This window comes from Trichosurus vulpecula, chromosome 7 (assembly GCF_011100635.1).
Source record: "Trichosurus vulpecula isolate mTriVul1 chromosome 7, mTriVul1.pri, whole genome shotgun sequence".
In the NCBI taxonomy this organism is placed as follows: domain Eukaryota; kingdom Metazoa; phylum Chordata; class Mammalia; order Diprotodontia; family Phalangeridae; genus Trichosurus; species Trichosurus vulpecula.
In genome coordinates, this window is record NC_050579.1 from 187,089,039 (window position 1) to 187,115,073 (window position 26,035).

General features: G+C 38.1%; 1 pseudogene; it reads right to left on the bottom strand.

The window, feature by feature from the left end:
- The window catches only part of LOC118857736, a 38,159-nt pseudogene extending 14,595 nt beyond the window's left edge, over positions 1-23,564 (bottom strand).
- Between the last annotated feature and the right edge of the window lie 2,471 nt (positions 23,565-26,035).

The following is a 26,035-nucleotide window of genomic DNA, read 5'->3' on the forward strand; positions in this document are numbered from 1 at the left end:
TCTTTAGTTCTCCCAACACTGGTTTTATTACTGTGCCATGTTTTTACATTCACTCTGTTACTGGCTCTTGTTTATACCTTTTGGGAATATCTTTTTAAACTCTAAGTCAGTTGGTGAATTCTCTGTGTATCTTCAGACAAATCTGTTTTTCTCCTGAATTGGAATTGACCCCCTCAGTGTCTTCAGAATGTTATCCTTGGAGAGTTTCCATCTTTCCTTGGTTGATGTCCATAAATCCAAGGGATTTATAGAAATTATACAGAGAAATATATCTATCTAGATATAGAAATTGTACAGAGGAATGTATCTATCTAGATATAGAAATATATATATAATTCTCTATTTCCATAAAGAATGTATATTTCAATATTCATCTTTCTATATATGCATACATTTATAAATAAATGTATTCTCTGTTTTATAGAAACATATTTCTAAATATATAGCAACAGACAGATATATAGATATAGGTATAGATATAGATATAGATGGAGATATAGATATATAGATATAAATATACACACACATACATGGAGAGACAAGAACACACAGAGAAATACAAATTGGAGGGAGGTGGGGAGGGAGGGGGAGAGAGAGAGAGAGAGAGAGAGAGAGAGAGAGAGAGAGAGAGAGAGAGAGTGAAAGAGAATCTACCAGATTCAGAATTGACGTTTTCTATCACTACTAAATCAGTCTTTCAGTCTTGGGATGTGTTTTCCAAATTCCTCATCCATGCCCTCTTTCTGTTTAAATGATCTGTAGTATACTATGATGACAAAACAACTTTTCTTCTTCTCTCTACTGATCTTCTCCAAGTTCTCTCTACATTATCTCTCCCTTCTGGTTGCTATGCTTTCTTGCATGAGTATACGTTCTTAATTTAAATGTTACCCCACTTTTACCACTTTTGAATAAGATATACCAATTCAGGGCTGTATTCTAGTCGTGAGTTTAAACACACTGGCTTAGTGAGTCATTTGAGTAACATCTTCCTTTATTTGTGCCTTTGGTTCATTTGCTTGTGAAAGAAACACAGGGCATTTGTGAGCATCCATTCGAGGCCATGGATTTTACTTCTGGATCATCTTGGATTTTGTTCCATACACACACACACACACACACACACACACACATATATATATATATATATATATATTTGCAGATTTCTTATCAAAACTCTCCACTTCCCATCTTTTTTGGTTGAAAGCCCATTCAGTTTAAAAAGTACCTGGCAAATAAATTATCAGCCTTTGTTAAATGCATTACATTACTAGCTAGGAGTCTGTCATTTATATGTTTTAAGCTGTGGAATAGAACTCTAAATCCCATTCTCAGATAATAACTTTTTAGCCAGCTCTTCACACCCTAAATCAATTTTCTAATCTTCATCCCTTGTCTTTAATATATTCCAAAGATGAAAACACAACCTGTGCTTTCTTGCCTAAGACTGAAATCTTCAGCAATGCTTTTTAGGTCCCTTATAATATTCGTGCCCAAATGAATCATACCATAAAGGCATAGTGCTCATCTATTAAAACAAATTTGGGGACATTATCCATTGTGTCTCAGACATATGGTCTAGGTAAAGCAATGGACTTCTCTATTGTCAGGTTAAAAGTTTGCTGCCTCAGTGCCTTTGGGCAGGGAATCACTGATAGCCACCAATCTTTGTTTCTTCCCCTGTCCTTCAGATGATCTCTCACCTGGTAGTTCCCATGAAGGACAAGAAGCTGCTTCTTCCCCAGACTATCCAGCCCCCTTTTATTCAGAAAGAGTCTTAATTTTTTCACATGTAAACTTTTCCTTTCCTTCCTCCTCTATATTACACCCTATATTATTCCATTCTCTAACTTATTGACAAAAAATTGTTTCTCTTTCTACCATTCAGTTCTATTCATATTTTCCTCTATATTGTGGCCATGCTTCACAATTGGTTAGCTAAGTAGAGTAGTAGATAAGGCACTCAATTTGGAGTTAGGAAGACCTAATTCAAATCCTACCTCAAAAACTTACTAGCTGTGTCATCCTGGATGAGTCACTTAACTTTGGCTCCCTAAGTTTCCTCATCTGGAAAAAAAAGGATAATAATCATAGCCCTTACCTCTCAGAATCATTGTGAAGATCAAATAACAGATTTGTAAAAGAGTTTGCAAATCCCAAAGTGCTATATACATGCATATATATGCACATATATATATATATATATGCATGTACATAGCACTTTGGGATATACTTTATATGTGTTATCATTATGATTAAACTTTTTAATTTAAATTTTTATTTTTCAGAATGGTTCATTGTTTCTCATAGCCTGGATATAAGAATTATTTCTCAAGTCCCTTTACTTTCTCTTTTAAGAAAAAAAAAATGACATTACACATAGTTGAAACATGAATAGTGCACTTGCTGTGACAGAAATGCAAGCACCTCATGTTCAATTCAAGTTATTACAATTGTGTTTCCTGGTTGAGGTTTTAAACCTCGTTTTTGATAACTACCCATGGGTGTTTACACTCACTTCTAAACATCTCAATAAAAACATTTTCAGCCTATGATCAGCTTTAAGTAGCTTGAGGCAGTTATGTGGTACAGTGAATAGAATGCAAGTTCTGGAGTCAGGAAAACCTGAGTTCAAATTCAGCCTCAGACATTTACTAGCTGTGTGACTCTGGGCAAGTCACTTAGTCTCAGTTTGCCTCAGTTTCCTGATCTGTAAAACTGGGGATAATAATAGCACCTACCTCCGAGGGTTTTTGTGAAGATCAAATTAAAAAAAATAAGTGTAAAGTTCCTGGAATATAGTAAGCACTATATAAATGTTAGCTTTTTTATTTGCTATACTTGCAACTTTTAACTTAAACTCAGATAAAACTCCATAGCTGCATTCCATTTGCCCTTCCCCTTTAGCCTCCTATTTGTTTCATCAATTTGCCCCATCTAATCAACTTTACCAATTTGCTTTATCCACCAATTTGTTTTACTTGGTTTTTCTTATTTACTTTGAGTTGACTCTCTACCTTCTTCACTTTTTCAGATCCCTATTCCTTACTCCTTCTAAGACTTCTTTGATCCTCCTTTCATAGAAACTAGAAGTAGAAGTTAGATTTGGAATTTTTTCTTCTTCACCTATTCTTCCATTTCATATTTGACATGATTGTACTTATATAAACTATATCAGATTGCTCACTATCTCAGGGAGGGGGAAGGCAAGGAAGGGAGGGATAGAATTTGAAACTCAAAACTTTTTTAAAAGGTTTCAAAATTGTTTTAACATGTAATTGGGGGGAAAATGAAATATTATTAAAATATTCTTCTATTTCCCTCAAATCTGATTGTTCGCCTTCTTAACCAGTCCATACCTCATCAAATCACAAATGTAATGTCTGTTTTCTTATTTAGCTCAAGTTCTTCTGTCTTCTCTCACTCTTCCTCCCACACCTTTTCCCCCTGGAGATGAATCAGTCAGTTTAGAGGTATACTAGGAGACATTATTTTAGACTTTCGTTAAGACAATCTCACCATCTGAGTGGGAATGATAAGCTTTGATACCATGAATTTTTCCCTGCAGAAAGGTGAATAATATAATGCAAAAGTTCAAAATAAACTGGGTCCTTGCTTGTAAGTACAATTGATAGAGAATGCTTTAGAGACAGAAACCCTCTCTGAGAACAGGGGAAGAATTTCACAGGTGGTTGTATGAGGAACAAAATGAGTAATTTTGATCAGGATGCATGGAGATATTCCTGAGTTAGGAACTGGTCAATGGTGAATTCCAGCATTACCAACACACAGGGATGGAAGGGATTCAGCAGGGGCTACCATGCCTACCAACTTCCTCATGGAATCTCTGGGCATGTACTACATATATCAATACATACAGGGAGATGCCATGTTTCATATACAACCAGTATCTATTCTAGTGATGGTATTCAGAATTTTAAGTGCACCAATGTATTCATTGCTGTGGCAGAGTCAGAGCATTACCCATTGTGATCTGGGAGGGGGTTGAGATAGAAAGGAACGGAATGGAATAAACATGTATATAACACTTGCTATGTGCTAGGCACTGTGCAAGCACTTTAAAAATGTTACCTCATTTAATCTTCATAACAATCCTGGAAGGTGGTTGCTATTATTATTCTCATTTTTCAGTTGAGGAAACTGAGGAAAACAGAATGACTTCCCAAGGGCCACAAAGCTAGTATGTGAGGCCAGATTTGAAGTCAAGTCTTCCTGACTGCAGGTTTCAGTGCTCTACCGATTGAATCATCAAGCTGGAATGGAGCTGAATCATTCCATAAAAGACAATTCTTCCAACATTTCAGTGCTAAAGTTGTGTGGGCTTGCAGCATAGACAGCAACATTTGGATATTGGTATACTTAGCATGGTATAATCAAAAGGGCACTGAACTTGGATTCAGAAAAACTAACAGATACTATCCGCATAACTACAAATCCAAATCATTTAACCTCTCTGACTAATGTGAGACAGAGACTAATGTGAGACAGAGGTCTCACAGATTGTTGCAAAGAAAGCACTTTTTAAAAACGTGTGTGTGAGTGTGTGTGTGTGTGTGTGTGTGTGTGTGTGTGTGTACATATATGTACATATTATAAGGCCAATCAGTAAGTGAAAGATCTTTCCTGCCCAATGAATAGGCCTCAGGTGGGGACAACAAAGGGAGGCTTGATTAGAGGCAGGCCCACACCTTTTAATTAACTAAGTGTGAGGCCCCAGGCCTACACTGTTTTGCTAGTTAAGCTGATGTGGGTGTGAAGCCCTTAAGTCCCTAATGGGGAGTTGCTAAGACCAGCGCCAATGGTATGCGCACTGAGTTCTAGTCAATCAGATGGTGGTGAGGACTGTATAAAAAGAGAGCCCAGAACTGAGAGCAGCAGGGTTCAGAAGCAGACATCAAGAAGACATAGGCAGCGAGAACTACAGGAATTGGAATTCAGCCCAAGGAGAAGGAGCAGGAACTTGGAGCCCACAGAGCTTTAGAAGAGAGTGCTGAGTGGAGAATGAGGATTCATGAGTGATTGTTTACAGGGAGGCCCTAACAGGGCGGAAGGTTACAGGATGACTTGGCTCCTTGCTATAACGTTGTGTTACAATTTCCTTGTTGCTACATTGAGGTGGGCTTACTGGCTTTGGAATATTATTGCTACTATATGGAATTGGAATTACTGGTCCTGGGATTGGATTCTCTCATGTCTAAATAAATGTTATACTTCCTCTGCCTTCTACCTAGAGAATTTCTTATACTTTGCAATTCCAAACCATTCAGGCATGTTCATGGCCATCCTTGAGGTCATGAATCTTGCCTTACTGATATGTATATACATACATACATACATATATACACACACACACACACACACACACACACACACACACACATATGATTATTACATGTGAACAACTGCTGGCAAATTAGTTTAGCTATGGCGGAGGCTATGTCTTTAAAGTCTTATTAGGCAAAAGTGCCTGTAGGTGTAAGTGATTTCTAGGGTGCCACAACTCTAATTTCTAGGGCAATACATCTTATTCTGCTAATGGTATTCTAGACTACAGGAAGTGAATGTATAGTTAAATGTAGAGAATCTCCTCTCATCCATATCTTTTCTTCTAGTTCTAGCAGCATTGATATGTTTCTTCAAAAACCTTTAAAATTTTATATCAAAAACTGTGTTTCATGTTTTATAATCTCCTCTATTCCTTATCCAATTATGAAGTTTTCTAACTTACAGATGTGAATTATAGACTTTCTTCTATTTTTATGCCATGATTTTTATGTATATATCATTTATTCATTCACAATTTACAGTGGTATAGACTATAAAAGAGTGATATCCAAACTTCATGTATCAATACACTACTCTTTTTTTGCCAAAAAAAATTGTCATGCCTCCTCTTATTTTCACTTAAAATCATCTATAGAAATGTATATAAACAGTCTCATAGTTCCACATTTTATCTGGATAAAATAATGAATACATTATAATTTTATAACATGCAAACAAATTTTAAATGTATAAAATATTCATTTGTATATTTATATAATCATTTGTAATTTTCAAATTTATAAAAAAACTACAATATTAAAGTGACAAGTAAGCTTTTCAGCACATAGATTGTCAAAATATATTGTCAGTAATGACATAACTACTTATAATTATTTTAATCACTAAGATCAATATTTGTCTTTATAACGGCAATAGCAGAAAATGTCTTACACAAATAGGATATTATGAATAGTTGTAAAATTCACATTGCTTTGCTTGATAAACCAGAGAAATATTTATTCACAGCTAAAACATAATAAGATTTTCAGGTTCAAAGGTTTGTTTTAGCATCCTGTTATAAGTTGGCTCTATTAAATATAATTTTTCAGATGAAGTAAGAACATATTTTATGCATAGCAAATGACTTTCATATCTATCTACATTTTAAAACATCCAAGTTATTAAATTAAAATGAGAATTGTTTGGGTAGAGTGACCAAATGATTAACAAGCCATGCCTTGACTTTCTTGTATATTATTTTGAGTGATTTTAAAAATGATATGGCCTATCATTTTATAAATGTATTATTAATAATTCTTTTTTAAAATGTCAATTCCTCTAGACCCATCTACGAATTTAAAGGTTTACCACTGCTTTCTTTAGAGGACTTAATTTGTCAAAATATCTACAAAATATCCAGGTTTCAGGAAGAAATTTTTTGTTATAATATGAATTTCTGTTACCTTTATTATCACTTAGATATAAATCACTTCTTTGAACTGAAATATCCTTTAAAATACTTTAAGACAATGAAAGTATCTCTGAAGCATATAATATGTCCACATTGTACAAGATGCCACATTCTAGACTATAAACATATTTTCCTGACATTGACAGACTTCCATCAGTCCCACGATATTTCTACCACATTACATCACTTCTACTAATAAATCATTAACTATATTTAAATTTTCTCCTGAAAAGACATTGCCATCAGTGAGTATTCAAAGTAAAAAATGTTCCTTGAATGAATTTTAACACCATCACATATACATGTGATCAAATGAGCATCTCAAACTACATCTGTTTTTCATCAATTTTCAATACAAAATAAGAAGATTCTAGTTTCTCAATTAAGTTCTTCAAACATATAGGCAATTCTACCTTCTGTCATATTACACATGAATGAAACCATTTAAAGTTGCCTTTTATCTGATAAACCAAGTACCGTTGCAGCCATGCCAATATCTGCAGGCATCACCAGCATTTCTCTCACTGAACGAGGCTTTTTATACTTAATAATTCTATAAACAACTCTAAATCAAGCAATCTTCTTTTAAAATAAATTTTTTGTTGATGACTTCTGTTTCTTACATCATGATACTTATCTCCAGTATCCTTCCCTCTACCCTCCCAGAGAGCCATTCCATATAAAAAATAATATTTTTAAAGAGGGAAAAAATTAGCACAAATAATTGACACATTGAATAAGTCTGAAAAAATATGCAAAATATAACACATATGGACCTTCCATCTCTATGAAAGAGTGGGTTGGGAGTGTCTTCTCACATACTGACATTCGATTCACGCTTGATTTTTATGATTTTGTTACATTCACTTTTGGGTTGGGTGTGTGTGTGTGTGTGTGTGTGTGTGTGTGTGTGTGGTTTTTAGTTTACATTGTTGTAGTTACTATGTATAATTTTCTAGGCTCTCTTTCACTCCATGTCAGTTCTTGTATATCTTTTCCTGTTTCTCTGTATTCATCATATCCATTATTTCTTTTTTTCACATTTTTATTATTTAACATATTTAGTTTTCAGCATTGATTTTCACAAGAGTTTGAATTACAAATTTTCTCCCCATTTCTACCCTCCCCCCCCACTCCAAGATGGCATATATTCTGGTTGCCCTGTTCCCCAGTCAGCCCTCCCTTCTGTCACCCTACTCCCCTCCCATCCCCTTTTCCCTTCCTTTCTTGTAGGGCAAGATAAACTTCTACGCCCCATTACCTGTGTATCTTATTTTCTAGTTGCATGCAAAAACTTTTTTTTTTTTGTTTTTGAACATCTGTTTTTAAAACTTTGAGTTTCAAATTCTCTCCCCTCTTCCCTTCCCACCCACTCTCCCTAACAAGTCAAGCAATTCAACATAGGCCACATGTGTATCATTATGTATAACCCTTCCACAATACTCATGTTGTGAAAGACTAACTATATTTTGCTCCTTCCTAACCTATCCACCTTTATTGAATTTTCTCCCTTGACCCTGTCCCCTTTCAAAAGTGTTTGTTTTTGATTACCTCCACCCCCATCTGCCCTCCCGTCTATCATCCCCCCCCCCTTTTTTATCTTCTTCCTCCTTCTTTCCTGTGGGGTAAGATACCCAATTGAGTATGTATGGTATTCCCTCCTCAGGTCAAATCTGATGAGAGCAAGATTCACTCATTCTTCCTCACCTGACTTCTCTTCCCTTCCTACAGAACTGCTTTTTCTTGCCACTTTTATGCGAGATAATTTATACCATTCTATCTCTTCCTATCTCCCTCTCTCAATATATTCCTCTCTCATCCCTTAATTCAATTTTATTTCTTTTAGATATCTTCCCTTCATCTTCATCTCACCCTGTGCCCGCTCACTCTCTCTCTATATATATATATACACACACATATATACATACATATACACTCACATATACATATATATACATACATATATATGTATATATGAATATTCCCTTCAGCTACCCTAATACTGAGGTCTCATGAATCATACACATCATCTTTCCATGTAGGAATGTAAACAAAACAGTTCAACTTTAGTAAGTCCCTTGCAATTTCTGTTTCTTGATTACCTTTTCATGCTTCTCTTGATTCTTGTGTTTGAAAGTCAAATTTTCTATTCAGCTCTGGTCTTTTAAATGAGAAAGCTTGAAAGTCCTCTATTTTATTGAAAATCCATATTTTGCCTCGGAGCATGATACCCAGTTTTGCTGGGTGGGTGATTCTTGGTTTTAATCCTAGCTCCATTGACCTCTGGAATATCATATTCTAAGCCCTTTGATCTCTTAATGTAGAAGCTGCTAGATCTTGGGTTATTCTGATTGTGTTTCCACAATACTCACATTGTTTCTTTCTGACTGCTTACAGTATTTTATGTTTGATCTGGGAGCTCTGGAATTTGGCAACAATATTCTTAGGACATTTCTTTTTGGGATCTATTTGAGGAGGCGATCGATGGATTATTTCAATTTCTATTTTGCCCTGTGGCTCTGGAATATCAAGGCAGTTCTTCTTGATGATTTCTTGAAAGATGATATCTAGGCTCTTTTTTTGATCATGGATTTCAGGTAGTCCAATAATTTTTAAATTATCTCTCCAGGATCTATTTTCCAGGTCAGTGGGTTTTCCAATGAGATATTTCACATTGTCTTCCATTTTTTCATTCCTTTGGTTCTGTTTTATAATATCTTGATTTCTCATCAAGTCACTAGCTTCCACTCGCTCCAATCTCATTTTTAAGGTAGTATTTTCTTCAGTGGTCCTTTGGACCTCCTTTTCCATTTGGCTAATTCTGCCTTTCAAGGCATTCTTTTCCTCATTGGCTTTTTGGAGCTTTTTTGCCTTTTGAGTTAGTCTATTTTTTAAGGTGATGTTTTCTTCAGTGTATTTTTCAGCATTTTTTTGGGTCTCCTTTAGCAAGTCATTGACTTGTTTTTCATGGTTTTCTCACATCCTTCTCATTTCTCTTCCCAATTTTTCCTCTACTTCTCTAACTTGCTTTTCCAAATCCTTTTTGAGCTCTTCCATGGCCTGAGACCAGTTCATTTTTTTCTTGGAGGCTTTGGATGTAGGCTCTTTGACTTTGTTGACTTCTTCTGGATGTATGCTTTGGTCTTCTTTGTCACCAAAATAAGATTCCAAAGTCTGAGACTGAATCTGGGTGCATATTCGCTGCCTGGTCATATTCCCTACCAACTAACTTGACCCTTGAGTTTTTCAGCGGGGTATGACTGCTTGTAGACTAAAGAGTTCTATGTTCCAAGCTTGGGAGGATGTGCCAACTCTGCCACACCAGCACTCCTCCTTCCCCAAGAACCCCCAACCCAGACTGGACTTAGATCTTCAGCAGGCTGTGCACTCCTGCTCTGATCAGCCACTTAATTCCTCCCACCAGGTGGGCCTGGGGCCAGAAGCAACTGCAGCTGTAGTTCTGTAGCTGCCCCACCTCCGCTGCCCCCAGGGTGGTAGCCGAACCTTGAACTCCTTCCACTCCCACAGCTTTTCCCACTAACCTTCTCTGTTGTCTTTGGTGTTTGTGGGTTGAGAAGTCTGGTAACTGCTGCAGCTCACTGATTCAGGGCGCTAGGGCATGCTCCACCCGGCTCCTGGTCTGGTTGGTCCGTGCTGCCCATGCTGGACTCTGCTCCACTCTGCTCAGCTCCTCTCCCAGCTCCATGCAGGATAGACCTCACCCAGAGACCATCCAGGCTGTCCTGTGCTGGAGCCCTGTTCCCTCTGCTCTTTTGTGGGTTCTGCAGTTCTAGAATTGGTTCAGAGTCATTTTTTATAGGTTTTTGGAGGGACTCGGTGGGGAGCTCACACTAGTCCCTGCTCTTCAGCCGCCATCTTGGCTCCGCCCCCCCGACCCATTATTTCTCATAGAACAGTAACATTCCATTTTGTTCATGTATCACAATTTGTTTAGCCATTCCCCAATTTATGAGTATCTATTTTTTTTCCTAATTCTTCATTATCACAAAAAGTTCTGTTATAAATATTTTGGTGGTTATGGGAATTTTTTTTTATTGATGGGTTCCTTGGTGTATAAGCCAAGTAACTGAGTCTCTGGTTCAAAAATTATGGACATTTCAGTCACTTTATTTGTATGATTCTAAATTGCTTTCCAAATATTTGTACCTTCTTTTCCTTCCCTTCAAGTAGTCATGTTAATAGATCTTATTTTTTAATTTCATTTTTGTGCCCCTTTCCATGCTATTCTCATGCTATTCATTATACCTCCTCATTTTTATCTACCCTAAACCTTCCTTCTCTAGTTCATGATCTCTATAATTATCTAGTCTCTTTCTTTTTATTTGTATTCCAAGGTACTCATTCCGTGCTCCCCTCCCCGCCCCCAAGGTAGTTTCTGCCACTGTCCTGTAGACATTGGTCCATGGATTCTCCTTATTCTCACTCCCAGAACAAAGCTAATTCCTTTAAATCCAGACAGATAGGACACTGACTCATGGTAGGGCTACCCCCACCATGCCCCTGCAGCTTACCACTGTTATCTGCCCTCCCCCTCACTATCTTCTTTTCCCCATTTGCCTCCAAATTTCCTCATTGGTTCCATGTTCTCCTACTCTCTCAGGAGTCAGTTGTAATGCACCCTCCCACCCTGCCCTGGAGTTCTAACTTTCCCCTCTTAAGATTGGATAAGTGTTTTTTTTAAGAACCAGATAGCATAAATAGGGCACATCCAGCACAAGGACTTCTCCCTTCATAAGACATATCTCTTCATCCATAAGAATATTCATCAACAGAAATATTTTCTACTACAAAAGCAAGGTTTCTCTCCTTCCTTTCTCCATTTTCACCTGCTCTCCCTTCCTTCTCATCCACTTCCCTCCAGGCTCTTCTCTTCCTTAGACAACAGGTGTCACTTCCCCTTAATGCTACTCTTCCATATGACCCAGGCACATCACACAATTCTTACGTTCCCTCTGCTCCCCTCCTCCCTGCCTTTCATTCACCTTCCTATCTGGTAATGTAGTCCCACATAAAACATTGATTTGCCTTTGGGCAGCATCCCTAGGCTTTGTATATAATGCCATAGGCCTGCTTCTTCACTGTAATCTCCACATGACTACCCCTATCTCCTTGTGTATATTTAGAAAGAAGTCTCTTATGGGTATTTCTGCTATTACTGTGTTGTTATTGCTTTCTTTGGCTGCTCCATTCATTCATCCATACGGCATTTCTGTTGTCTGGAGTATTTGAGAAGCAAAAATGAACAAACAAAACTCTCTTTATGTATTGTTTTATTTCCAAGAATATTTAGATGCTTTTCTTTTACTATTGAATTTCCATATTTTTTCATTTATGGTTAAACTCAGATTTGCAGGGCAGCTCACCCTAAGCTGCATCCTAAGCTCCATTGATCTTTAGAACATATTATCCCATTCCTTCCTGTATTTTTTCTGGTAAGAGCAAAATAGTTTGTATTTGAGAGTCTCCTGATTCCTTGCAGAACTTGTTATGTCTTAATTGAATAATTAAATTTAACTACAATGTGTTCTGGAGCTTTGTTTTTGTTGTTGTTTGCTGTAAACAATCTGTGTATACTTTCATGTGGTATTTATTTCATCGTCTGTGTTCACAACTTTTGGGGAGTTCTCTTGTATTATTTCCTGTATTGTGCTATTAAGGGTTTTTTTTTAGTCTTTTGCTTTTTTGGTCTTATATTACTCTGGGAAACTTACAATCCTTAAATCATCTTTTTGCATCCTGTCTTCAAGATTAATATGTTTTGCTTTGATAGGGAGCATATTTTCTTATAATGTTATTGGGCAGTTTTTTGTTTGTTTGTTTGTTTGTTTTTTATTTTTCTTCCTCAAGATCTCCCTTCACAGATATGGACACTTTGCATTCCCAAAATATTTTTTCTCTCTGATGTTTCTTTGTTTGAGACTTGACATCATAGAGTCAAGTTCCTCTCTCCCCCCAATCCATTATTGTTGCTGTTGAGACCATAAATTCTACTATCATAATTTTCATTTCTCTTTTAAACCACTCAGGAATAGCATGTTGTGGTACCATGCTCTCCCCAAATTCCGCAGGGTCCTCTATCTCATCAAGTTTTGGATCATTTTCCTTTGTTTTGCAGCATTTATTCATAGATGCCTGAACTCATTTATTTAATCTGGAGTCCATATTTCCTTCTACCATTAATGTTTTAACCATTGATTTATCTGCTTATGTTCAAGGTTTTACAATTTTTTTCTTCCTGAGATCTTTGGTAATTTCAGTCTTTCCCTCACCATTATTTTTCCTTATTGTTCACTTTCTGACTCCTTCCCCTCTAATAGTGGTTTCCCTAGAACTGTATCTGAAAGCATCTCAGCCTTATGCCAAACTAAGCAATTCATAGATCATCAGCCTAAATTTCTGCCCCAGGTGACTTTTAGGAGGACAGAACTAGCCCCAGATGGATTTTGAACTCTTTCCTTCAGGCTTAGTGCCATAATGAACCCCCTCCCCCTCACCAGAGTGACTTGTTGTCCTGTCTCATTCCTTCTCTTCTTGTGTTCTGTGGTCTATCACCAGAATTTCAAAGAGCTGCTGGGTTGGTGCTACAAAGTTGATTTCTGTAGTTTGAGTTTCAGGCTCTTAGAGAAAAGACAAGCGGGGTATGGAGTTGAGCTCTATTTCAAACGCAGACATGTATCCTACCCCTTTTATCTGTTTCTTAGCTCTCCTACAAAGATCTTTTTTCAGAAAAGAACACTTCTTCCATTAAGGTATCTGTTGCGGCTCCAGCAGGTTTTAGAAGCCTAGAGGGCTGCCTTGGCACAGGCACTATCTGTCACAACCAGAGCAAACTTCCATACCCTGAAGCCTGGATCTCCATAGCAGTAGAAAGAGGGTTAGGGAAAGAGGGTGTTGGGTTGGATTTTCTTGCAAACTTGTGCGTCGAGTCCTTGGGTTTCATTACAAGCCTAAATATTGGGTCCTTGGGTCAGCTATGGCTACCTTGATACCAGTAGCACAGTGGGTGGTGAAGGAAAGTTTTGCTGAGTGAGCTTAGAATAGGCATCACTTCATGGTTTTGGGGTTGTTATGTTGTTGTTGTTGTTGTTGTCATTGTAGCTTTCTTTTGGATCTATGTGTCCTAGACCATGGAAACAAATGAAGTTGCTGTATCTTTGGTGTATAATTTCTATTTAAGAGAAGTTTGAGAGATCAAGAGGATCAGAGATAATGTCCAGTCCTCCATTGTCTTCTATTCTAGTGACTCAAAATCAAGCAATTTTCTTTATGTAGTGGCTATGATTTTTTAAAATGTTTGTTTTTGCATATTAAAAGCATCTAGTTTTCTCTGGAAAAATTCTCCTGTCTTGCCAATATAATCTACATATATCCTTTCAGCATGTCATTACAATACATGTCATATGCAACTGATGCATTTATAAAAAACAGAGGCAATATGTTGTCCCCATCAGTAATGGTGCTAGTAAGACAAAAGGATAAGTAAAGAGGATCACATTTTTTAAAATTTGATTTGGGCTTCTAATTGTATGTATGCTACCTAAACTTTCATTTTTCCTGGCTTGTACTAGTTTCAGCTGTTCCACTATATTTGCTCTTTAAACTAGTTATGAACCCATCAATCAAAAAGGGATACAATTTTCATTTGTTTTAAATATCAAAGATAAAATTTAAGATAATTACATTTAAATTGAAAATTAAGTTTAGGGTCAATTGTTTATCATTTCAGGTGATTATCTGCAATTGTTCTCAAGTTATTTCCACTTTTTAAAAGTTGTAGTTGTTTTGGAAATCAACTTAATATATTTATATTTACCAAAATGAATGATGTTGAGAAATATAACAGATATTGTGGTATTTTAAATTTCACGACAGAGATTGCATAACTTCTGGTTACCACACATTCTAATATGGAAAATATTTATGTGAAACAACTCATGGGTGTTGTGAGCCTATTCATACCATGTCTGGGTACTTCAAAGGCTTTTTATGTATTTCCTATGCATCCTTTTACATTACCAAAACAATTACCTCAGTGTTTTTATTGATTTTTAAAGAAAACTACCATTTTTTAAAGCTGGGGGGTTGGGGTTGGGGAAAACACCAGACCTGTGATTTCATTGGTTTACAGAAATCTACGTGAGGAAACTCCTTCCAATTAAGAGCAATATTTTAATGTATAGTTTTGGATTGCTGCCTGGGACCACAGAAAGGTTAAGTGACTTGCCCAGAGTCTCATAGCCAGTATATGTCAGAGACAGGATCTGAATCAGGGTCTTTCTGGTTTCTGGAATTGCTCCTTGGAGCCAGAAAGTCCTGGGTGCAAATCTAGCTTCTGACCCATACTGGCTATGTTACTCTGGGGAAGTACCTTACCCTCTCAGTTCTTTAAGCAACTGTCTTAAAATTACAGGTTGCAGTAAAGGAGAGACCTGCACTGATGGAGTTTCCTCATTGGGGTATTCCTTTATAGTATTGAAATCACAGTCATTCCCTATCATATTTATTAGTCATATTGGTCTAAACTTCCCTTTCTCTGTTTGAGTCTGAATATTCTTCCATTTCTTACCTGTGGGACCATGGGCAAATCACTTATCCTCTCAATTTACTTTTCTGCAAAACTAGGTCAATTGTACCAGATGACCACAAAGGTCACGTCCATCCCTCAATCTTTGATCTTGTAATACTATGAAGATCATACTATTGAAATAAGGACCTTACTTAGCTGATAAAAGTTTGGGAGAGCATATTAATTCTACCTTATTGAGAAGAATTTTTGTAGTACAGAAATTAATCCATCTTTAAATGTTTCTCTTGGAAATACATTTGGTCTAGGAGACCATAAAGGACACTTTATTCCCTTTAGGAGTTCATTTATGCTTTGTATAATTTCTCTTTCAAAGTTGATTTGTTTTGTTTCAGAATTTCAATTTCCTTTTTAAAAAATTAGCATTGGGGGGTGGAGCCAAGATGGCAGCTAGAAAGCAGGGACCAGCTTGAGCTCCCAGCCGAGTCCCCCCAAAAACCTATAAAAAATGGCTCTGAACTAATTCTAGAATGGCAGAACCCACAAAACAGCAGAGGGAAGCAGGGCTCCAGCCCAGGACACCCTGGATGGTCTCTGGGTGAGGTCTATCCTGCATGGAGCTGGGAGCTGGGAACGGAGTGTAGCAGAGCCCAGCCTGAGTGGCATGGACCATCCAGACCAGGAGACGGTTGGAGGGGGCCCTAGCACCCTGAATCAGTGAGTTGCAGCAGTTACCGGACTTCTCAACCCACAAACACCAAAGACTGCAGAGAAGGTTAGTGGGAAAAGCTTTTGGAGTGGAAGGAGTTCCCAGTTTGCTTCCAGCCCCGGGGGCAGTGGAGGTGGAGCAGCTACAGCTGCTGCTGCTTCTGGCCCCAGGCCCACCTGGTGGGAGGAATTAAGTGGCTGATCAGAGCAGGAGTGCACAGTCTGCTGGAGATCTAAGCCCAGTCCAGGTTGGGGATTCTTGGGGAAGGAGTAGTGCTGGTGTGACAGAGCTAGCACCTCCCCCCCAAACGTGGAACATAGAACTTGTTAGTCTACAAGCAGTCATACCCCACTGAAAAACTCAAGGGTCAAGTTAGTTGGTAGGGAATACGGCCAGGCAGCGAAAACACACCCAGATTCAGTCTCAGACTTTGGATTCTTTCTTTGGTGACAAAGAAGACCAAAACATACAGCCTAAAGAAGACAACAAAGTCATAGAGCCTACAACAAAAGCCTCCAAGAAAAACATGAACTGGTCCCAGGCCATGGAAGAGCTCAAAAAGGATTTGGAAAAGCAAGTTAGAGAAGTAGAGGAAAAATTGGGAAGAGAAATGAGAAGGATGCAAGAAAACCATGAAAAACAAGTCAATGACTTGCTAAAGGAGACCCAAAAAATACTGAAAAATACACTGAAGAAAACAACACCTTAAAAAAATAGATTAACTCAAATGGCAAAAGAGCTCCAAAAAGCCAATGAGGAGAAGAATGCCTTGAAAGGCAGAATTAGCCTAATTGAAAAGGAGGTCCAAAAGACCACTGAAGAAAATACTACTTTAAAAATGAGATTGGAGCAAGTGGAAGCTAGTGACTTGATGAGAAATCAAGATATTATAAAACAGAACCAAAGGAATGAAAAAATGGAAGACAATGTGAAATATCTCCTTGGAAAAACCACTGACCTGGAAAATAGATCCAGGAGAGATAATTTAAAAATTATTGGACTACCTGAAAGCCATGATCAAAAAAAGAGCCTAGATATCATCTTTCAAGAAATTATCAAGGAGAACTGCCCTGATATTCAAGAGCCACTGGGCAAAATAGAAATTGGAAGAATCCATCGATCGCCTCCTCAAATAGATCCCAAAAAGAAATCTGCTAGGAATATTGTCGCCAAATTCCAGAGCTCCCAGATCAAGGATAAAATACTGCAAGCAGCCAGAAAGAAACAATTTGAGTATTGTGGAAACCCAATCAGAATAACCCAAGATCTGGCAGCTTCTACATTAAGAGATCGAAGGGCTTGGAATATGATATTCCGGAGGTCAATGGAGCTAGGATTAAAACCTAGAATCACCAACCCAGCAAAACTGAGTATCATGCTCCAAGGCAAAATATGGATTTTCAATAAAATAGAGGACTTTCAAGCTTTCTCAGTGAAAAGACCAGAACTGAATAGAAAATTTGACTTTCAAACACAAGAATCAAGAGAAGCATGAAAAGGTAATCAAGAAACAGAAATTGCAAGGGACTTACTAAAGTTGAACTGTTTTGTTTACATTCCTACATGGAAAGATGATGTGTATGATTCATGAGACCTCAGTATTAGGGTAGTTGAAGGGAATATGCATATATATATATAGATGTTTATGTATAAATATAGGTGAATGTGTATGTATGTATATGTGTGTATATATATATATGTATATATAAAAGAGGGAGAGAGAGCAGACACAGGGTGAGTTGAAGATGCAGGGAAGATATCTAAAAGAAATAAAATCAAATTAAGGGATGAGAGAGCAACATACTGAGAGAGGGAGATAGGGAGAGATAGAATGGGGTGGATTATCTCACATAAAAGTGGCAAGAGGAAGCAGTTCTGTGGGAGGAGGGGAGAGGGCAGGTGAGGGGGGAACGAGTGAACCTTGCTCTCATCGTATTTGACCTGAGGAGGGAATACCATACATACTCAATTGGGTATCTTACCCCACAGGAAAGAAGAGGGAGAAAGATTAAAAAATAAAAGGGGGGATGGTGGAGGGGTGGGCAGATGGGGGTGGAGGTAATCAAAAAAAAACTTTGGAAAGGTGACAGGGTCCAGGGAGAAAATTCAATAAAGCAGGATGGGTTGGGAAGGAGCAAAATATAGTTAGTCTTTCACAACATGAGTATTGTGGAAGGGTTATACATAATGATACACATGTGGCCTATGCTGAATTGTTTGACTTCTTAGGGAGGGTGGGTGGGAAGGGAAGAGGGGAGAGAATTTGGAACTCAAAGTATTAAAAACAGATGTTCAAAAAAAAGTTTTTGCATGCAACTAGAAAATAAGATACACAGGTAATGGGGCATAGAAATTTATCTTGCCCTACAAGAAAGGAAGGGAAAAGGGGATGGGAGGGGAGTGGGGTGACAGAAGGGAGGGATGACTGGGGAACAGGGCAACCAGAATATATGCCATCTTGGAGTGGGGGGGAGGGTAGAAATGGGGAGAAAATTTGTAATTCAAACTCCTGTGAAAATCAATGCTGAAAACTAAATATGTTAAATAAATAAATTTAAATTAATAAAAAAAATTAGCATTAGAGAATATTATAGATTTTACTTAAATTCTTGATTCTATTGGCATGTATCAGAAAAACCGAGAGTTCTTGTTTCTGGTAATTTTAAAATTTCTTCTCCATTCAGACAATTTTTCTTTCACTTTTAGAGAGCTTGCTTTTTCTTTGCCCTTTAAGAATAAGATTATCTAACACTTCATCAGTTTAAATATTTCATATAACACAGTTCTTTATAGTCATCAATTTTAGAGGAGTTTTTATTTTATTTATCATTACTTTGACTGTCTTTAAAGTTCAGGATTTTATTTTCTTTTACAAAATAACAACATGTATTTCATGTATTTCTGAAATAAAGCACTTTTGTCTCCACAGTATGAGTTATAGAATGCAGCCTGAGCTGAAAACCAAGGAACTAGAAAAGAATGTGATAATTACAGTTATTACTATATTAAAAACCTATTAGACATTTTCTTTAAAGGTAGACTTTTCTCCCCTCATCAGTCTTGCCACTGTTTCTAAGGAAACTTCATTATTCCCGACAAAAAGCACAAGATGTAGAGTTAGGCTTTAGAAGATATAACAGTCAATGCCTCAGAACTAGAGAAACACCAAAAATGTAGAAAGCTGCTGCCAGGGGCCTAACAGGGAAAAGTAATTTCTAAATAGGCCAAGCACCCTGCTAATAAAGGCCTCAGCTAAATCCGAGGCTAGCAATTTATTGGGCATAGAGGTACATGTTTGTTATTCAGTCATTTCAATTGTGTGCAACTTTTTGTGACCCCTTTTGGGGTTTTCTTAGCAAAGATATGGAAGTGGTTTGCCATTTCCTTCTCCAGCTCTTTTTTCTTTCTTTTTACAGATGAGGAAAGTGAGGCAAACAGGTTAAGTGACTTGCCCAGGGTCACACAGCTAGAGTCTAAAGTCAAATTTGAACTCAGGAAGATGAGTCTTCCTGGCTTTCAGTCCAGCACTCTATCCACTGTGCCACCCAGTTGCCCCATAGAGGTATATGGGAGCCATGTATTTCTAGAAACAAATACTGTCCCAGGGGAGAAAAATGTGGCACCACATCAAGGTATTACTAAAGGACTGAAGAACCAGGTCACAGAATCCAATCAGCATTAATAGTGGGCAGGGAGAGTTCAAAATGGAGCTGGTGGCAATCAGTTTTTAATCTCCTTTTCACTTGCAATACAGCCTTGCAATTACTCTTAGAGTATAATGATCACTGAAGAGGCTGCCTTCATTTGTATGCCTCCTGACTCTGTGGCTGAATGTCAGAGGGTTTGCTGGTGGTATCTGATGACACCTTCTATATACTCACAACCCTTATCAGATAGTACAGGAAAAAAAGTTAATAAGTAATACCAAACTTTACCTCTTTTGGCATTGTGCTTAGAGTGATGAAGTTTCCTTAGAAGCAGAGGAAAGAATGATTCTGGGATAGGAGGGAGATGTCTACCTTTAAAGAAAATCTTTAGGAAATTTTAATATAGCAATCACTATAATTATAACATTCTAGGTTTGGTTAGACAGACAGCACCTACATAAAGAAGGTCACCATTTCCAGGGTGGAAATTACATCATTACTGCACCAATTAGAACAGGAGACTGGAAATAGTTGCTTGGAGTTTACCTGCTATCCCAAGTCCTTTCCTTAGAATCGCTAGTGAATTTCCATTTGTAGGATGGATCAAAGACAATATTTAGCCAAGATTTTTGCCTTCTCAAGACATTATAACCCTTGCATAAAAGGGTGGTTTTATGAAAATAATGAATAATAACAACATAGCAGAGGGAATGTTCAGATTTGCCCTTTCTGGGGGGGTTAGACAGAATATGAGTCGATATTCCCTATCCAACATGTGGAAGCCTGTTTCCGGCCATGAAGGGTTGTTCTTACTGTGTGATGATAAAAAGTCTTTTAATTGGCTATGTAGCTAAAAATGCTTAATGACTGAACTAGATTCGAGTGCACATATAAAAAAGTATGACCCATCTCTCAGTTTCTCCCTTGTCAGCTTTGATTGAGGCAGGCTCAATTTGAGCTGCTGGGTCAGTGAAGGATAGCTGGCTTTATTACTCTACCCAGCTGCTTTGTGGCCATGAGCATACGGTACTTTGGTTTCTTTGTATTTATTTTTTTTTCAGATCATAAGTAGATACACATTTTAGATAGATGGATAGAGATCTATAACCATAGGTCTCTATATGTGTCTATAGCTCTATATCTATATATGTATATCTAGATAGATAGATAGATAAAGTTGAAACTGTTCAAATGATTGTGGGAAATGATTTAAAAATATTATAAGGTCTTACTGGGAACTAGAGTCAGATACAGAGTACACCAGAGTCATAGAAGTCAGGAGGTGAGAAGCAACCTTGAGATGTACGTAACCAGGCAATGACCTCATCAACACTGCAAAGTCTGAGTAGCTTGTAAATTAGCAACTGCATGTCCTACTCCAGAAGCCAAGGCCAGAGATAGCTTGTGCCTTCCGCTTCCTCGGCATAGTGACCTAACCCCAGTAAGAGCAGAGCAGCCTGGTTCAACAGTTCATGAACTACCTACCCAGAACAGATAAGGGGAATTTTAGGATGATACTTCTTGGTCACACATGTTCTCTAAACATGTGCCTCACTACTATTGTACTTAAGTTGGACCCCATTCTTCCCAGGATCCTTATGTGTGGAAAAGAAGAATGTGCCTCTGACTTGGGAAGATTTTTTTTGGTCAACACCTTCTGATGTATCTCAGTAAATCACTTTACTAAGAGATAATGGGGTTCAATTGGTTGACTGATAATGGAAAGTATACCAGTTGGTGCTTAAGAGTTACAGTGTTAGTTACAAAGCATAACCCCTCAGTGTTTTACCCTTAGAATCCTGAGACGAGGGATAATCAGCCTACTCCTGGGAGTCCAATTTGAGAATCCTTGTGCCCAGTTGGGGGAACAGCTCCAGGGGTTATGCTACCATTATAATGTTCGCTAACATTTATATAGTGCTATATTTTTTGCAAAATCATTTACATTTATTATATCATTTAATATTTCCATAGCCCAATTATCTAGCTTGCTTGCATTGTTCACTTATGAATAACCCCACAAAGCTCATCATTTATTATACTATCACTCTGCTCCAAACTTCTTTAGATTTTCTAACCACAGACATCTCAGTGAAAAGAATCTAATAACCAAGGCCCAGGTCAAACTACAAGATAAGAATTGCTAAGAGAAAGAATTTGAGGTAATTTAGGAGATTCTATGTTATTCCTTTTAGCCTCTCTTTACGAGGGGCTGTTCCATGAAGCTAATGTCTAGCTAGATTTGGAAATTTCCATTCACATGGATCTAAAGCAATCTGGCTCCCTGAATTTTTGCCAGGCCAAGGATGAAGGGAATAGATTCTAACCAAGACCATTTGAGAGCAAGAGGGCACCATAGTGAGTCTGATAAACTAACAATGATTCACAAGGCTCTGAGAATGCCAAAGTGCTTGCCGCAAAGCTGCTTCTAAAGTAGAGGGACTGTTTGACCATTTTTTTTCTTTCAAATGCCTTAAACATCAGCAGAGACTCAGGGCTTAGTGAGGATTAAGAAGCACAGGGGCCCAGGCTTCAGTGATCTCTCTCTCTTCCAACCGGTCACTAACTAAACTGGAAAAAAATACATACACATAAACTATGCCTCCCCACTAATATGTACAAGGACTGTTATGAAACTCAAATAATGCTGCAAGGTAGCTTTGAACAGAAAAATCTTTAAGTGCAATCCACCAGAAATGTCTTGGATCTTGCTCCCTTTCCTTGGGCCCCAGTTGGCTCTTAGCAATAAGGGCTGACTCCCTGAGAAGAGAAAAGAATTGGGGGAAGAGAATGGATTGAAGGAGTGAAGGAGAGAGATGGAAGTAGAACCCCAAGAAAAACAAAACTGAACACAGAAATAGAATCTGGTTGTAAATTTTTCTGATTTTAGAAAAAGAAGTAAGAGAAAGTAAAAAAAAAATTCCTACTACATTTCATTTTAACAGAACATACCATGTGTAATGAATGTAAAGAAAAAGTAAGGACCTGAGACAAGGAAACCAAAGAGGAGAAGGGTAGATAGTTATTTTTTTTCTCTTTCTTTTTTTCTTTTCTATTCATTGCCAGAATCATCAAAGTTTCTACAAGAGGGTGGCAAATTCCAAGCAGAGGTCAACACAGATATTACCTCCTTTCTCAGCTTTTTATTTTTTTATTTTTTATTTTTGAGGGGAGAAGGCAGGGCAATTGGGGTTAAGTGACTTGCCTAAGGTCACACAGCTAGTAAATATGTCAAGGGTCTGAGGCCGGATTTGAACTCAGGTACTCCTGACTCCAGGGCTGGTGCTCTATTCACTGCAGGATCTAGCTGTACCCCCCCCCTCAGCTTTTTCAATGGTGAATTGAGTATTGAAAAGGACCAGGGCACACATGACTGTCTGTCCCACATACAATTTCATATGCAAAAGCAAAGTGGATCCAACAAAAAAGTTCCCCAAGAAAGAGAAGAGTTTCAGGCTCAAGGCTGACATTAGGATGCCTCCTAGGAAGAGGGAGATATGATGTCTAGCATAGAATACATTCAAGGTGAAGCAGTTGGAAGATCATTGCTGTGCCCAGGAAGTAGGTTGAAATGAGGTTAAGGTTGAGATATTTAAGTCCAGGGCAGGGATCAGGCCAGCTCCTGTGAGCAAAGCAAATGCATCCAGTAGACCCAATCTCATCTGCTCAATTTCATAACTGTGAGATATCATCATTAGCCATGTCATCAATTCCAAGGAACCCACGGTGGAGAGTAAGCCAGTCTGAATTATATGGATACATATGCATGTAGGCCCCTGGGGCTCCAATAGACATGCAGAGGACAAAAATTATATAGACCTTCTTCAGATGGTACTAAGTAGAAGGTGTAATATAAGAAAGTGTTAAGAGTGCATCCAAGTTGATCTTCTGGTCAAGCACGTTCATAGTGCCATACACTATAAGACACAGTCTTCACTATCTCCTGTAGAATTCCAAGTTACTGAAGAATTATACATGTTATACATGACATCATTTTCCCCACAACTGGGACAAGGGAACTGTCTAAGAAATTAAGTTATGGATTATCGAATATTGGACTTGAGGTCAGATTTATGCTACTCAGAGATTGCTCCTTTCCTCCCCTATCCTTGCTTATTGCTTAGTTCCCAAAGTCATTCCACACCCATAGAGAGAGCATCAAGTCTGGAAGAAGCTCATGGACAGCTAGCTTTATACCCCTCAATTCACTTTCAGTTATGGAAAAAGAGGCTTCTCCTTTGATTTACACAATTTCTTATTTTATGCATATTTTGAGGATATTGTTGTTTTCAGTTGTTTCAATCATGTCCATTTCTTTGTGATCCAATTTGGGGTTTTCTTGGAAAAGATACTGGAATGGTTTCCCAGTTCCTTCTCTGGTTCATTTTATAGATGAGGAAACTGAGGTAAACAGGGTGAAGTGGCTTGCCCAGGATCACACAGCTAGTAAGTGTGTGAAGTCAAATTTGAACTCAGGTCTTCCTGACTCCAAGCCTGGCACCACCTAGCTGCCCCATGCCTGGCACATAGTAGGTGTTTAATAAATGCTTATTGATTGACTGACTGATGTAGCTTAGTGCCTGACATAGAGTAAGTGAGTCTAAACAAAGGTTTGCTGCCTGCCTGTCTGCCTGCCACCCCACCTGCTCCCTCTCTTAAGATCCTAACCCTAGCCTAAGACCCTCCACTTGTATGCCTCAGAGCTTCTTATTCTATCCTAAAACACTCCTCCTGATACTAGAGATTTAAAGGTAACACATCTAGTCCAACCCATGCATTTTAAAGATGAGAAAACTGAGGCCTAATCCTTTAAGCACAAGTTAGTTACTGAGTCACAGTCTGTAGCAATTAAAATATAAGTTCTGAATAAAGCAAGAGTCCCTTATTTTCATATGCTAGATAGATTTCAATTATGGTTGCTGGAAAAACAGAGTTTGGGGATAAAAAGCATGATGAGATTAGATAATTTCAGATTTTTAATAAGCTTCCAGAACACAGAAATAATAACTAATACTTTGTAAATCACTCACCAAAGTTCACTTTTCACTTCTCATTTCTAATACCATTTATAATGAACCATCATGAGCCCTATGCTTGTAACAATAGCTAACGTTTTACAGCGCTTTAATGTTTGGGCTGCTAGATGGCACAGTGGATAGAGCACCAGGCCTGGAGTCAGGAAGACCCATCTTCCTGAGTTCAAATCTGGCCTCAGATACTTACTAATTATGTGACCCCGGGCAAGTCACTTAACTCTGTTTGCTTCCATTTACTCATCTGTAAAATGAGCTGGAGAAGAAGATGGCAAACCACTGCAGCGTCTTTGCCAAGAAAACCCCAAATGGAATTACGAAGAGTCAGTCACCACTGATACAATTCAACAATAACTAATACAGAATGCGAAGGAAATAATTGAATCCAGCTATTACAGAGAAGAAAGAAAAAGCGAAAGATCCATTGCCCTCGTGACCACCTGTTAAGCTCATTTGGTCACAAGGCTCCACTCTATTCACCAAGGACAGAAGAAGAACAAACAAAACAACCAAGGACTGGGTCCTGTTTCCTGGGGGCCACATGGCCTCAGAGAGGGAAAGTCTATCTCTTACTTTGTGGTCTCTCAATGTTTGGGTTTTTTTTAATCCTTCCTAGTCCAAATATATTCTCCTTACAAAAAAAGAAAGATCAGTAGTTCAATAGCTCTGTCTTTTATCTGTCCTCTGGCACGTTGTAGACCTATAGCGGCTGGAGATCTCTTCCTTTCTTAAGAAAGAAAGGAAGTCAAGCAAGTCTAGAAAAATCGGGAGGTAGAGAACATACATCTAGGGAGACATTAGCATCATAGATGGAATGGCAATAAGAGTTTATATGCTTTCTCTCCTCATAACAGCCTTATGAGCCTTGTCTTTATGTTTTTTTTGGGGGGGGTGGAAGTGGGAGGAGGCAATGACAGTTAGAAGGTATACATTCCAAAGCTGTGATTTTAGGGGGTGGACTCTCATTGCAGAAAGTCCCTCCACCATTTCAGAGCTGAAATTCATCTCTAACATGGTCTTAGAGGGGTGTATGGGCCAGTAAGAGAATATCTATTTTATCAAAGAATTTTATATATTTAGAACTAGAAGGGACATTACAAGTGGAGTAGTAGTGGACAAAGCACTGGACTTGGAGTCAGGGAGACCTGAATTCAAATCCTGCTTCAGACCTTTACTAGCTGTGAATTCAAATACTGCTTCAGACGTTTACTAGCTGTGAGACACTAGACAAGTCAACTGACATCTCTGAGCTACAGTTTCCTCAACTGTAAACACGGATAATAATAGCTTTCCTCATTGGGTTGTTGTAAAGATCAAATCAAATAACATGGAAAGCACATTGGA